This window comes from Suncus etruscus, chromosome 8 (genome assembly GCF_024139225.1).
Source record: "Suncus etruscus isolate mSunEtr1 chromosome 8, mSunEtr1.pri.cur, whole genome shotgun sequence".
In the NCBI taxonomy this organism is placed as follows: Eukaryota; Metazoa; Chordata; class Mammalia; order Eulipotyphla; family Soricidae; genus Suncus; species Suncus etruscus.
Genome location: NC_064855.1, coordinates 42,426,966 through 42,441,876, shown reverse-complemented (window position 1 = coordinate 42,441,876; position 14,911 = coordinate 42,426,966). Strand labels below are relative to the sequence as shown.

The window sequence follows — 14,911 nt, the reverse complement described above, 5'->3', positions numbered from 1 at the left end:
GCACTGCAAAAGGCCTCTGAGTACCACCAAGAGAGATGTCTGGGTGTGGCCTCCAAACAAGCAAACAAACAAAATAAATTAAACTTAATGTCAAGCATTCCTTCTTCATCTGTCTGTTTAGGTTCCTTGTGAGCTGTTTGATCAAGTCCACAGTGTGTGATATTCTGGTACCTGCTTCAGTTCTCCAAGTGATTACACATTAACCCACAATTATACCAAGATTCACACAATGGGTGCCCCGGCCCTCCTGCTAAATCTAAAATGTGTACAGGAGAGGCAAGAGCATAGTGCCTTGGGTAGAGTGCTAATCAGGGTTTGATCCGTCATACCATATATGTTCCCCCAAACTTGGTGTGGCCCCAAAACAAACAAATTAACAAAATTGTGTGCAGTGTTTACTCATTTGAGGAGCTGCTTACCATTGCCATTTGGAAACTGATTGAGGTTGGTAGATGTTAAGTTTCTCTTCTTGTCAGAGTGGGCTGATATAAATTTTTGCAAGTCTCTAACTCCAAAATATAACTTTGCAGTACACCAGTGGATAGTTGGAGCCTTACTGATGAATTTTTGGTGAACATCAGTTGGCCAAGCGTGTGCATATATGCTTCATATATATCTTTATCGTGAATTTTAGATAAGATACAATATACAAACAAAAATATTAAGTGTTTAGACTATATGTCACATGCAACCAGTGGATTCTTACAGTTTACTCACATTTGCCCTTAGTTAAGAGAACCTTATATCCATGGCCAAACTGTAGTTGCAATTAACAGGCACATGTGCTAAAGAGTTAGAGTTCAGCAACAAAGACTACATAAAAACTGCGGCCATTTTTAGAGCTGCATGTGGATTTTATACTAAATAAGACAGTATTTTCAAATATCAGGAGACTGTTTTTTCAAAATTTCCACTATGTATAGTTAAACAACAGTATAAACAATACACATTTAATTTTCATTAACATTTTTCTATCACTTTAAGTCTAGACAATCCATAAAACAATCAAATAAGTCCCAAGTTGTAGCTTTTGCCAATGGTCCTAAAACTACGGCCCGCGGGCCACATATTGTATTTATTCCCATTTTGTTTCTTCACTTCTAAATAAGATATATGCAGTGTGCATAGAAATTTGTTCATCATTTTTGTTTTTACTATAATCTGGCCCTCCAACAGTCTGAAGAACAGTGAAGTGGCCCCCTGTTTAAAAAGTTTGAGGACCCTGGTTGGTGAAAGTACTCTCACCATAGCCAATTGCAGCCTATTGAAGTACCTTCAACTGAACATGGAGCTTCCTACTAATATACCTGTATAGTATTACATAATATGTAGATACAGTACACATAATGATATACAGTAAGAAACAATCTCAAGAGCACATGAAAGAGCAAACTAGTAACAAAAAATTTTATGAAGTGTTCTTTTTAGTATGATTGCCTTAGATACAATTTAATTGTCAATAATGACTGTTTAATTTGGGGGAATTTGGGCCACACACAGCAAAGCAGGGTGGAGTTACACTTGGAGATCACTCCTGGTACTTCTGGGAAGGGGGTTACCATGTGGTACCCAGGCTCAAATCAGGTTGTCCTCACGTAAGGCAAGCAGCTTGCCCCTTCCTTTACCATCATCTCTCCTGTCCCAATAATGACTCTACTGTATAACTGACTTAGAAGCTTTTGTAAATTCTTGAGTCTGAACCAGCAGTCTCAGGATATACTTCAGTGCAGGCAACTGTAAATTAAGAAAGGAGAGTTTCATTCTTTCTTTTTTTTTGTTTTTTTTTTTTTTTTTTTGTTGTTGTTGTTTTTGGGTCACACCCAGTGATGCTCAGGAGTTACTCCTGGCTATGAACTCAGAAATCGCTCCTGTCTTGGGGGACCATATTGGACGCCGGGGATCAAACTGAGGTTCATCCTGGATCAGCTGCGTGAAAGTCAAACGCCCTACCACTGCACTATCACTCCGGACTCAGGAGAGTTACTTTCTTAGATCCATGACTATGTTTCCTATTGCAACTTCACTCCATTTATAACCTGACCAGCATCTAAACATGGAATCACCCCTTCGATGTCAGCCCCTCACCTCTGTCACAGCTGCTGGTTGGCCCCTTGACCCCCTACCCCTCTGGGGGATAGTACTGAGGCCACAGGATGGGCCTAGCAGGTCCAAGCTTGTGGCCCCACCAGAAGCCCAGCCCCTGCCATAAAGAGGAAATGCTGGAAGCTGTTTGAGAATTAGGAAGAGAGTGCCAGCCACTGACTAAAGGCCTAGAGCAGTCATAAAAATCTGCCCTGGGTTATCTTGGGAAACAGTGTTAGCTTTAATTGTGCTCCATTTTCTTTCCCTCAAAAACTCAACCAAAAATGTTAATTGCAGAAGATTATAAAAGACACATTCCAATATCAAAAAATGTGCAAGGATTGGAACAAATTATTTATAGTATATACCAGATGATAAAAGTTCTATTTAATTCTGTGTAACTATGTTAGTTCAAATATGAATTAGTCAAATATGAATTTTGCTTTCTTTTTTCATTCTTTCTTTTATCTTTTTCATAGTATTTCACTCTCAATAGCAGGTCTTCATATTTTACTTAAAAATATAGCAAGACCTGAGATTGGACAGATAGTACAGCAGGTAAGGCACTTGTTTCTCATGCAGTCAACTTGGGTTTGATCTCAACTCTGAGCAACACAAGGCATGATCTCTGAGTTCGGGCTCAGGACTAAGCCCTGAATATAGTTGGATGTGGCCTCAAACTCAGTGTGTATATATATTTTTGACATTTTATATGTGACATCGTGTTATATATAAAAATGTTTTGTTTCTCAGGGTTGGAGAGATAAAATAATGGATAAAGCATTTGTCTTGCATCCCCTATGTTCTCCTGAGCCTACAAGAAGTAATTCCTGAGTACAGTTCCAGGACTAAGCCCTTAACATTGCTGATGTGTCACAAAAGCAACAAAAAAAAAAGTTTCTCTCACTTCCACACTTTTATGAATGTAAGAGGGAATGACACAGTTAAGCAGGGTGCTTATAGTCCTTCCACCTGAGAATACTCTAAAAAGACCTGCCCCAGCCCCACTATAAGCTGTTGTGAGGAAGTCTCACAGACTAGAGACTATACTTAGAAGAAACCTTCCTTGAGAGCTGCTTGGGGAAAAAAGAAAAATTTTAAAACTTAATGATGTATTTAGAAGCCATCCTGGAATTCCAAACACTAAAGTGTGTTCTTCTAAAGACACTACACAGGAAAAATTCAGTGAAATAAGTACACTCTGTTCATAATTGCTATTTAAGAACAGATTGAACATCACAAGATTAATTTTTATGTTGTTGGGTGTTTTTTAAAAATAATTTTTATTTAATTAACAAACTGTGATGTACAAAGTTATAGATAGTTGAGTTTCAGGCATATCATATTTCAACACCAACCCCACCACCAGTATCAACTCCTTCTTCTTTTTTTTTTTTTTTGATTGAAATACAGTATCAACTCCTTCTACCAGTGCTCTCATACTTCATCAACTCCCATCTCCTACCCCCACCCAAGATCAATTCTTTTTGGTCTAAGAGGCCTTAAAAAATTTAAAGTGGGCTCCAGACCTCTACAAATCCTTCTGTACATCTTTTCATCAGTTACTGTGTTTGCATTCACATACGATATTCATTTTCCCAGAGGGTTCAAAGAAGCAAGAACACAGGGCCTCTAGCTGAAGCAGTCACCTACAGGCTACATAGCTTTAACACTAAGAGTATTTGCGTATATTCAAATAAACTCTTTGCTTGTTTTCCAAGCAGCTTCTTGTCAAAAGACTCTTTGGCTTATTGCCAAAACTGCTATAATGAAAAGGTTGTTAGATGACAGATGTGTTTTAATTCTTGAAAGAGAAAGCCTTCCTTGTTGGCCTTAATTGATGAGGTTTTAATGCCACCTTTTTGCTGATCAAACTCTCCCTTTTGCTCCTGTTGTGTAGGCCATGGAAAGAATCTTGGTGTTATGGTTAGTCCACCTCTCCCAGGGGCTCACTCATATCCCTCATATTTTTTCCAGGGTCTTCTCCCACTAAGTCATGTTCAGGTTTGATAAGGATACTGGAGGTTTCAATCCAGGAAAGGCAAGGTTGTGATACGATGTCTTATCTGAAATATGCCACTATTTTTATCCATTCTCTGATTTTCTCTATACTTGGTGTAAAATAGAATATTGGTTGTTGGACTCAAAGTCTCTTTTATAAAATATGTAGCTGTTGACCTGCATAACAACTATGATCCCTAGTCCCAGAGGTCTGTCTGAGACTATTGCAATGGAAGAAGACCTCTGGAAAATTAACGGAAGACGCTATCCCAGGCCCCTTCTTAGGATCAGCGCAAAGACCAGGACAGCCAACCACAGAAGATGGATTAAAATGACACTGAGGGAACAGAACTTCTAGATCCACAAAGAAAGACATAATAATAAGTTCAACTCCTTGACTCGTGCAGATACCGAGACCTCTAGGTACAGAGGTCTTGAAAAATTAAAATGGATGAAACCTAGTATGAGTTAATGATGAACGAAGTTGTTTTTTTTTAATTCTTTTTTTTTTGTTTGTTTTTGGGCCACACCCAGCGGTGCTCAAGGGTTACTCCTGGCTGTCTGCTCAGAAATAGCTCCTGGCAGGCACGGGGGACCATATGGGACACTGGGATTCGAACTAACCACCTTTGGTCCTGAATCGGCTGCTTGCAAGGCAAACGCCTCTGTGCTATCTCTCTGGGCCCTTTTTATTCTTTTAAGGATTTACTTAAGTTGTCTTTTTTTGATGAGCTAGGGCCCAGATGTAGTTTTTAACTTCCCGCATTTTACAGCTCCTGCGCAGGCAATTCCCTTTATCTCGGCGGGAACCCCTGGGCAGGTAAGTTTTACAGCCCCTGCGTGTGCAATTCCCTTTATCTCGGCGGGACCCCTGCGCAGGTATGTTTCACAGCCCCTGCACGGCAATCCCCTTTATCTAAATGTCACAGGTATGTTTAAATCATGCATTTTTCTTATCTTACAGCCCCTGGTGTGGACTGTATTTCCCCCCTTTACTGCCTGTTTCTCTTCAAAGCTTGCCTTGACTTTTAACAATCACTGACTAAGAGTGATTTTGCTTTTGCCTGAAAAGTATATAAACAGACTGGACAAAGGTTCTGGGTCTTTTGTCTCTGTCTTGTTATGGGCATGCACTAGACCCTGACCGGCCAGAAATACAGAACTTGCTAGAGCATTTGCTGGGGCGTCAGTCTTTTCATTTCTCTGCATCGGGCAGCTAGATTAGGACGTCTGGACCTTTCATTCTGGTGAGCCAGCCAGGAGTCCTCATCCTGCCAGGAGCAGAGCCGTGAACAGGCAGGCTGGTGAGTTCTAAGGTGGATGGATGTTTCTCTATTTCTCTTTGTGCCTGCGTAGTCTAACTTTAATTTTGTGCTGTGGTATTTTTATGAGTGAAAAGCAAACTCTGTGACTGAGGATTTAAGTTTAAGGGTTTAAGGGTTTGATGAGGTTCTGAGTAGAGCGAGCTGACGGGCTCAATAGCTATAAGGTCACGACCCTGGAGGCACCCCAGGAGATGGTTGGAAGCAAAAGAAGACGTTCCTGGATTGCTGGGAAACTTTGTTTGCCTGTGATTCGTGGAGTACAATTGGTTGTGTTGCTGTTATAATTGTCTTGGATTTATTGTTGGTATACTAAGTTGCAAATTTTTGTGCTTTTGATTCTATTAACCCTTCTCTCAAAAATCCCCCGCAGGAGAAAAACTGAGCATCTAATAGGAACACCTTGGTTTAAGCAAGCACGGAAAGACTCCTTATCTTTTGTCAGACATTCTCCTTTTAACCTACTTCTTTTTCTTCCATGGTTAGCTTGAGCTGTACATCTAACTGCACCTCTCTAATAGAAGAAGTGTTTGATACTTTTGTTGGTCTTCTTATCCTACATATTGCTTTTGGTCTTGGAATACTTTTTCTTTTGGTGATTTGCTGTATCAGCCATTGTGGTAGGGAATTCCAAACCCCTAGATAACATGGGTCAGAATCAGCTTAACTTGACCCTAGAGCATTGGACGGAAATCAAAAAATAAAGCTAAAAAGTGATCTTTTGTGATCAAGAAGGGCAAATGGCAAACTTTTTGTTCATCTGAATGGCCTTCGTTCCAGGTGGGCTGGCAACCAGCGGGATCTTTTCATCTTGCCCTGGTGCGAAAGGTCAAAAGTGTTGTTTATCGTACTGAGCCCCAGGGGCATCCCAATCAAGAACCTAATATTCTTACTTGGGAGGAACTCTGTGAAAATCCTCCTGACTGGGTTCGACCGTTTCTGCCCCTCATGGACTCTGGCCCCACTGCTAATCCTGAATTACTCTCTTTACTGCTGCCTCTGGAACCCAGTATATTCCCTATGAAGACGAAAGAAGAAAATGCCCCAAAGGCACAACCGAAGTCATCTCGCATTTATCCAGATATGACTGATCTCTTTCTCTTTGACCTTCCCCCTACAGGCCCCCTGCCCGTACCCCAACTGCCCCCCCCTGCTTCTCCAGCTCCAGTGGCCCCCCCTGTTGCTCCTTCTGTGGCTCCCCCTGCCCCACCGCCCTACCCCATTGGGTCCAGGCCTTCTTTGCCTCCTATGCCGACTTCACCTCCAGATTCCTACTTGGGGGAGGGACAAACGGCTGGCTGCAGGAACTCAGAGCCAGCAAAGGGATCAGATCCCTGATCTCCAGGCTGTATCTATTATGCCATTAAGGCCAGTAGGTCCACAGATAGAGGACGGAAGGGGGGAAATATGCACACTTTACAGTATTGGCCTTTTTCATCTTCTGAGTTGTATAATTGAAAGTTAAACCACCCTTCTTTCTCTAAAGACCCCACTAGGCTGGTTAACCTTTTAGATTCTCTGATGAACACCCACCAGCTGACATGGGACAACTGCCAACATTTGTTGAGGACACTCTTTACAACTGAGGAGCAGGATAGAATCCTAGCAGCGGCACAAAAGAACATGATCGGCAGAGATGGCCTCATCACCACCAGCCCTGACGTCATTGACAATGCCTTTCTGCGGGGTCCTGAAGCCCCCCAGGGGGGCACGGCCAGCAGGAATTAGCTGGGAAGACTTCTCAGACAACCGCACTCCTATTTTGCTAGGTAGAAGAACAACCACACCTGTAAAAATCTGAGAGAGGTTAATAATAAAGACCCAAGGCAATGTCTCACTGCTCAAGGGCAACTTTATTTGGCTACAGCTCCTTCTTATATAGAGAAGGAGAAGGGGGCAGTACAAGGGTGATGTCAATCACACTTTTGGCATGAAAATTACTTCATTATTCCAAATAAGGCAAGTGGGCAATACTTCTTGCAGTATCCATGGAAACATCTTGTGACCTTCTAGCTGCATTCCTAATTGCTTGACTATCAGGAGGTGGTGCAAGATGTGCTTGCCTCAGTGATCTTGAACAGACAATGTAGCATATACACAATAATGAATGTCTTGTAAACTCAGGGATATGGTTAAGGGAGTAAGGCCTCTTTTCTGGGAATGGTACTGGGCTGTGTTGCTCTCCTCCGGGCTAAAAGATTAATTATACTTTGCAGCTGCATTTTCCTTTCTCTTTGGCCCAAGAACTTACAGCAAGACTGCATTTAGCCTTTAGGTGAAAGGCTGGATTATGGCAGAAAGAATAGCAAAATGGCCTCAAACAAGTCAGTCCCCAACATCTCCCCCTTTCTCTTCTAATAAAAGAAGGAAAGTCGTGAGCGGGTGGAAGAACCGTGTCTTAGGCTACAAGGTTTGACCAGGTCGGACACGGCCAAAGCCGCATTTAAAAGGTGGCTACAAGCGCCGTGGGTGTGCACAGAGATCCGAATTATGTGTTGTAGCCTTTTAGGGCCGTGTCCTAACTGGGACCTTGCTAATCCCGTCGTAGGTATCTCCACAGCCGAGAGCACAAGTACCGGAGCGAGCTCCGTTTGTTAGCTATGCGCTTTATCTCCTGGAAACTTAGTGGCTGGAAAGGCGGCTTGGTGACTAAAGCCAAGTTTTCACAGGAGTCACGTGGGGTTAGACGTTGGTAGTGAACTTGAACAGAGGTTTTTGCCATCTCATCTACCTGGTTTTTAACAAGGGCAGTAAGTTTGCGGAAAGCCCATGGGTCAAAGGAAAGGAGCAGCATGAGGCTAATAAGAGGGCCCAAAATAGTGGACAGTAATGTATGTATCCAAGGAGAAGAGAAAAACCAACCCTGTTACCAACCTTGTTTTTCATCGAAATGTTTTTGGAAGTCATTTATACCGTCACCAATGTGTTGAACGCTATTCCTAACTAATCCAGGTTTATCTTTGAAAATACAACATTGTTCCTTAAGGGCTACACAGACTCCCCCCTCTTACATAAGGGCAAAATATAAAGTACGACGATTTTGAAGAACTACATCAGCAAGGGAACTAACAGTATCATAGGGGTTGAGGAGAGAAGCTAAGCTAACAGTGTTCATAATATGGGTTTGTGAGGGCTAGAGCAGAGGCATTTATAAGATTTAAAATAACTTGAGAGGAGGAGGATGGGCCAGAAGGCAGAGTTCGTAGCTCACAACCTGCACAACAGTGAGTTAATGACGCTGAGGCTGAACTTTCCAGAGAAGAAGTTCAGAGTCAGTGGTGTAGATAGGAGGTTCAAACGTTGTGATGCTTTCATAAAACGGCGAAACCGGTGAATTGCAGATTCAACAGTGTTCATAGCTGGTGTTGGAGGGCGCTCGGGCAGAGGCATTGACCATTTGCAGGATGAGGTTCAAGGTGGAAACCGGACCAACAGGTTTGATGGTTATTTTAGGCATTAACAAAGCTAAAACATAATAATCATGATAAGCAAGAAACATTTCAGTAACAATATGGGGAGAAAATCCAGTGGAACAAACAAAATAAGTGGAGTTGGGGGCTTCAATGAAGATGGAAGAGTTGTTAACAATAAAGGTTTGATTGCAAATGTGTGATTGTTGAACAGGCGGGCACATATATGGTTCGAGTAAGCAAAGTTTTACGACCGTGACTTGTTTGCAATGGAGGTTGTTGGTTGCAATGGTGGGCATTTAAGGCAGCTAGGCAGAGTGCTTAATTCAGCATTGTTAAAGGTGGAGTTCGTCAGAAACAGGTTTGCAGGAAAGGCGGCTGGCAGGAGGGGTGACAGGCTTTTTTGAAGTGGATGAAGACAGGACTGTGGAAGGCTGCGGAAATTTTTTGTTAGACTTCAGCATTTAAAAAATTTTTATAATTAACAATCGCCAATTTATCAAAAACTTTTAAACTGAACATAAATGATTTTTGTTAAACTTTTTAGTTATTATTTTAAAGCTAGATGCTATTTTTTAGCTATAAATACATATTCTATAGGCCTGAACTTACACATAACAGGAAAGCCGGGTGACTGCAAAGTCCAGAAATTCTCCAGGGAAAAGTTATCCCCGATGGCCATTGAGAAATTTGGGGTTTGCCATCCCTCACACTTTCCGCCATGTTCTTAGAAGGACAAAGCTAGCTTAATACATAATTTTTAACACATGATTTTTAGTTGCAAGATGCCAGTTTGTGAACTGACCAGACTGAACCAGGTTTAAAAAATTAATTGAAATTTGAAAAATGGATAAGGCTTTAAAAATTGTATTATTATAAAATGTAGAGATAACAAATAAACAGACAAAACAAAACAACACTAAACACAACATTTTACACTTGTGGCCACTTTCATTCATCACAACAGACACATAAACAGACAAAAGGATTGATTTAAGACTTATTTATAAAAAATTGACAAGCACTTTTAAATATTTAGCTAGCATGTTTGTGAGAAGAAAAAAAAATTTTTGTAGAAAAACTTTTAGTTTTGAGAAGTACTTAATGTAGATGGAGTGGAACTTTGCTGAAAATAAATTTTAAGGTTTAGATTTAACACAAAACATTTTTAAAACAATTTTAATTTGAAGTTTAAAACATTAAGTAAAATGGTTAATAAGCAGTAAAAATTTTTTAAGTAAAATGGTTAATGAGCACTGTAGAAGGAGTCTTCACTCTGAAGTATGAAATCATTTGCTGTAAATGAATAGGTTTTCTTTAAATTGGTTTTGCAGTAGAACAGTAAGACAGCTGCAATAAAGTGTTAAAATTTTTATGATTAAACACAATAGCATGAACTATGATTATTAAAGGTATAAAAAAACTGATTTTAAAAATACAAACAACTGTTTTTTACTTTGAAGACTTTAAGTGAATAATTTGTAAAAAATATTATATACTAAATTAACTAAATGCTTAGATTATTACAAAATATAGTTAAAGACATTTGATGCATTTACACACCTAGAACTTAAGACCAAAATTGTATTTAATACTAGTTAATTTGCTTATAAAGTTTAGTTACTTTTATATATTCTTATAAAATTATATATAATATATTTTTTGATTTATATTATTTTTTCACTGCGACACAAATATACAGATTTTTATAATGTGCTGATATTTTGAATGCACTTAAAATAATAGTTTTTTTTTTAATGCAGAAATAAAGAACAACCATTGCTGTAGCACAAAGTTAAAACTAAGGGTATTATAAAGCACACTTAGGTGTTTACTGTGCATTAAATTAACTATATTGTTTAAAAAGGCTAACTACATTATTTTTCACATAATTTGGTAAATACTTTAAAAATTAAAATAAAACTTTTAATAGAAATATAAGACTTAAATTTAACACTTTTGTGTTCGTTTGGATTTTAAAACACAAAGAAGTTTTTTTTTTTTACCAATATTTTGTTATCTGTAAAGTGACAGAATTATGACCTTGCTTTAAAATTTTCTGAGAGGCATGAAAAAAAAATTTATTGCCTTTATCTTTCTGTTGCTTTTTAATGTTTTAATAATTACTTTACACTACTTAATGCACTAAACCTAATAACACATATTTGACGAAGTGTAGGGCTGACAAGGTGAAGCAGAGTTTTTCACTGATAACTTGGGGAGGGGCTAGCACAGTTAACAGCAGGAAGGTTAGAGGCAAATTATTTACAGTTAGCAGGGTGTAATGATATATAGGGAAAAAAAAGCAATCTTTTAAGATTAATTACTAATTTATTGGAATTAGAGGGAATGGCAACCGAAGAGGGGAGTCTGGGTTGCAAAAGCACTATGGGGATCATGGTTTTATTAATTGATTTGAGAATATGCAAGAGATGCCACTTTTCAGATTTATTTTGAATAACAAAGATTGGGTATTTCAAGGTGAATTGGAAGGCTTAAAGTGGGAGTGGCAGGGTTTGAGCTGGCTATTTTCCAAGGCTGGCAGGAAAGAGGCTGAAGGAGGCTGAGGATTGGTTTGAGCAAAGTAAAGGGTACATTAGGCTCAGAAGTTTTAACAGCAAAGTGTAGATATCACAAGGTTTTATGGCTTAGCAGATGATACTTTGTAATTATCCTGCTTACTGTGCCCTTAGAATTTTTTGTAGGCACTGCAGCAGTTTCTGTTTTATGGCACTTAGCCTGACTTTTATTAGTTTGTTCCTTTGAATTCTCAAGAGGGGGGGGCCTGGCCGTGGAATTCAGTGGGCAGAGGACAGACAACTATAGATTTAGGAGGGGGGGGGAACGCCTGAAAGGCAGAAACCTGTGAATTAAGAGAAGCAGCCTGTTTTTGAAGGCTTAAGATTTGTTTAAGATTTTTAATTTGGCCAAGTAATTTCATTTCTATAGCTTTAAGAGGGGGAGCGGTGAGAGGAGGGAAATTGCCATGGTTAGGGACTGAGCGTTCAGGGCATTTAGAATTTTTTCTCCTGGGGCGGCGGAGGCTGCTGAGCAGGCGGGGAGGGGGGGGGTGGGAAGACTTTCTCCATTAGGGAGAAAGACAGGAAAGGTAGCGCTGGTTTTTGAGCCAAGAGCATTATCAAGTTTGTTAGAGAGGTGAGAGACCATGGATGTAATTGTGGTGAGTTGGGAACTCAAGTCAGAAAAAGGGGGGGGGGGAGGGAGAAAGCAGCAACAGTTTGTTGCCGGTGTGGGGGAGCTGCTGGAATGCTGGCTTTGGGGAGCGACTTCCAGGCACGGAGGGCAGCAAGAGCCATGTTGGCAAGCTGGGACCTGGAAAGTGTGTGCTGTACCTTTAAGGTATGAAAAGAGGCGAGGCCAGCTATAAGAGCTTAGAGATTAGGATTCCTGTCTATTTGCAGGGGCTTTGCAATGAAAAAAAAAAGTTAACTTCTCAAGAGACAAAGAGTTCAGCTTTTAGATTCTAAGCAGGAGAGCGTGTAAGGGGCTTGGGGGCCATAGGAGGTTACGGCTTGAAATGGCTCTTTGAGGCTTTTCCAATTAAAGGCTTTGTATTGTTGCAATTGCTGGCTAAGGAGGGGAGGGTGGTGAGGGGAGTAAAGGTTTTGGTGGAACAGGGACGGAGCTGAGGCTAGGGAAGTGAAGGGCTGTTTAGGATTTTGCACAGAGGGTGCAGCGGCCTCTTCTGTAGGGGTCTCAGAGGGAGAAGGGAGATGAGAGACAGAATTAGAACGAGAGGGAGTCCTGGAACACTCACGGGAGACTGGTTGTACATGAGATTCAACGGCATGGATGATGTCTTTGGCGGTTCCGGCATTTTTAGTTACAATGATATCTCTTAACAGGCTCCAATATTGGAACATAATTTTTTCCTTCTGTGAATCATCATTATTTACAAAATAATCACTCATTTCATGTCCTACTTTGTCCCAAGTGGACGCAACAATTTCTGGACAGGTAATAATAAACCAATGACATACATTATGAATAAACATAAGAAAATTACAAATATTCTTTTTGGTAACCTCTACATGTCTGGCTTTCAACTCAGACTGAATATCAATAATGAATTTAAGTTCAGTACTCAATGAAACACCCATGGAAGTGAAGCCAACGGGCGAAGCCCCAAGAGCCAATCAGGGGCGGTGATCAGAACGACTGAAAAAACTGCAGTTTAAATATTTGATTAAGGCTAACTCGTTTCAACGCCTACCCGGATGGGGTATATCCTGCGATTTACGAAACAGCTCCGGACTCGCCGACCCGTAGTCGTTCGGAGTGTGGCGGTGGTCTTCGAGCCCAGCGTTGGGCGCCAAAATGCGGGGTCCTGAAGCCCCCCAGGGGGGCACGGCCAGCAGGAATTAGCTGGGAAGACTTCTCAGACAACCGCACTCCTATTTTGCTAGGTAGAAGAACAACCACACCTGTAAAAATCTGAGAGAGGTTAATAATAAAGACCCAAGGCAATGTCTCACTGCTCAAGGGCAACTTTATTTGGCTACAGCTCCTTCTTATATAGAGAAGGAGAAGGGGGGCAGTACAAGGGTGATGTCAATCACACTTTTGGCATGAAAATTACTTCATTATTCCAAATAAGGCAAGTGGGCAATACTTCTTGCAGTATCCATGGAAACATCTTGTGACCTTCTAGCTGCATTCCTAATTGCTTGACTATCAGGAGGTGGTGCAAGATGTGCTTGCCTCAGTGATCTTGAACAGACAATGTAGCATATACACAATAATGAATGTCTTGTAAACTCAGGGATATGGTTAAGGGAGTAAGGCCTCTTTTCTGGGAATGGTACTGGGCTGTGTTGCTCTCCTCCGGGCTAAAAGATTAATTATACTTTGCAGCTGCATTTTCCTTTCTCTTTGGCCCAAGAACTTACAGCAAGACTGCATTTAGCCTTTAGGTGAAAGGCTGGATTATGGCAGAAAGAATAGCAAAATGGCCTCAAACAAGTCAGTCCCCAACACCTTTCCCCTTTGAAGGCCGGACTGGGACCCAAACACCTATGAAGGTAAGGGTGTTCTGTCCACCTATTGCCAGACTCTGATGAGAGGTCTCCGAGAGGTGGCTAGAAAGTCCACCAATTTGGCCAAGGTAAAGGAAATAATTCAGGGACCAGAAGAACTGCCAGCTGTTTTTTTTAAGAAAGGCTAATGGAAGCTTACAGAAGGTACACTCCTGGGCCCGAAGAGATAGCACAGCGGCGTTTGCCTTGCAAGCAGCCGATCCAGGACCAAAGGTGGTTGGTTCGAATCCCGGTGTCCCATATGATGCCCTGTGCCTGCCAGGAGCTATTTCTGAGCAGACAGCCAGGAGTAACCCCTGAGCACCACCAGGTGTAGCCCAAAAACAAAAACAAAACAAAAAGATCTTACTTCTGAGACCCGTCAGGCCTCAGTTATTATGGTTTTTGTAGGACAGTCAGTGGCAGATATTAGAAAGAAGCTCCAAAGGTTGGAAGACATTCAGGGAAAAACTTTGCAAGATTTATTAAAAGAAGCAGAAAAGATATTTGGAAAGAGAGAGACAAAGGAAGAGAGAGAGGAAAGACTAGAAAAGGAAAGAAGAGAATGGAAAGAGGAATAGAGAAAAAAAAAGGAAAATAGCAGAAGATAAGGAGAGAGAGGAAAGGGACAGAAAAGAAGAACATAGGAATAGAAGGAGGAACAAGTAGTTAGCAAGAGTCCTGGCTGTAGCAGTAAATAGGGAGAAAGCAGGATCTGGAGGTAGAAACCTGGGGCCACGAAAACACCAGCTGCTGGACAAGGACCAGTGCGCCTGACGCAAACAGAGATGATACTGGGCACAAGAGTGCCCTCAGCCTTCTAGATCACCACAGGCCGCAAAGACTCTGGCATTAGATTCTGAATAGGGGGGTTGGGGCTCCAAACCTCTTCGGGAGCTCAGAGCTAAGTTTAAGGTGGAGGGGAATCCTGTGGACTTTGAGCTTGATACAGGAGCCATATATTCAGTCCTGAAGAAACCACTAGAGCCATTGTCAAACAAGCGATCGTTAGTACAGGGAGCAAATGGAAGCAGTTACAGGACCAGAACTACCGCCTGAA

The 14,911-nt window shown here is 41.2% G+C and overlaps 1 non-coding gene across 1 annotated transcript; it reads right to left on the bottom strand.

Annotated features, from left to right (window-relative positions):
- Positions 1-10,524: 10,524 nt before the first annotated feature.
- Positions 10,525-10,657, bottom strand: LOC126016473 (small nucleolar RNA SNORA22). Its single transcript, XR_007498271.1, has one exon. It is a non-coding gene; the product is annotated as a small nucleolar RNA SNORA22 (small nucleolar RNA).
- Positions 10,658-14,911: the final 4,254 nt, after the last annotated feature.